Consider the following 1,359-nt stretch of genomic DNA (forward strand, 5'->3'; position numbering starts at 1 on the left):
CTCTCTGCCTCTGAAGTAGCCAAGTTCTCCTAGCCATACATTTCATTTCTCACTGTTTTTCATGTTTCTTATCATACTTCATTATTTCTTTTTCAACTAGACCATTATTCAGAGTATTGTAACGCTGCTTTTATGCCCCTGAGCATGTACTTTTAAGGGCAAATCACCTTAAAGCACAGGGAAGTTATCTGTGTGCTGAAGTTATCTACTGAAACAGAAGAAAGAAAATTGTCCCTTGTGCTATCAAGGGGGGGGGGAATCATTATGGAGTTCATTAGGACTGGAACTAGCTTGAAAAGAAATCATATAATTAAGTATTTATCAAAAAATATTTGGTTACTGACAACTAACAATTAAGTTGCCTATTATTCTAACTTCACAAAAGGCATCCCGTTTGTCATTAGAAGAGGTTTGAGACAGAAGCCTTAAGTTAACTCCATCACTAAATGTTCCTGCATTGTTATTGTATTCCGGGTAATTTTTGTCCATGACATCTTGGTTTTAGCCATGTTATTCATACCAGTGGTATGAAAATTGGCAGCTAAATGAAATAAATAGAACTTTCTTTTTCAGTGCATTTTAACCAAAACTGCTTTCTAATTCTTGCTCACATCCTGTTGTCTGTTGAGCTAGCGTTGAGGAAGAACAATAGCTGAGTGATTCAGGCCATTGGTGAATATTGATCACTAAATCTGGTAACACCAGAAGTTTATTGCAGTGCCAGAATGAATATGCAGAAGCCTGTGAATATTTACTCTTAAGATTTTCATAGGCTGCCTTTTCAAAGTTGACAGTCATACCTCACTGATCTGAGAAGGACACCACAGCAAAGCCTGCCCTCATGCCAAGGCGGTGGCATGTCCTCGGGGCGAAGGACTGGAGTTGTGCTGTTAAACAGAGGCATCAGCCAAGGCAGAATCACTCACTACAATAATGAAGCTTATTGTTCACATTATTAGAAATGTTTCTACTGGTATCATTTTGGATTTAGCACATTCATTAAAAAATCTTCACTGCTGAATTCAAATCTAAAATCTTCCTATTATGGCATATTTCTTGCTCTATGACAGATGAACCATCAAGAAAAGGAAACAGATATGTTTTTACAATTGTCATAATTAAACTCAAATTTTTCATTTATCATTCTGCTTAATTACTTTTTCAAAAATGCTCTGTGCGTCCAATTTAGATGTAAAGCAGCAGAACAATTTCTGATTCATATTAAATTGATTGCCTTGTCTTTTGGACTAGCAGGTACTGGAATCCTTGTAAGCTACCCCCATTATGTGTAAAAAAGTTGAGTCTTACACCTTTTATTTTGATTAATTTTCCCAGCCTTTAAAATAGTGTTAAAAAACT

Source organism: Meleagris gallopavo, chromosome 3, assembly GCF_000146605.3.
Source record: "Meleagris gallopavo isolate NT-WF06-2002-E0010 breed Aviagen turkey brand Nicholas breeding stock chromosome 3, Turkey_5.1, whole genome shotgun sequence".
Taxonomy (NCBI): Eukaryota; Metazoa; Chordata; class Aves; order Galliformes; family Phasianidae; genus Meleagris; species Meleagris gallopavo.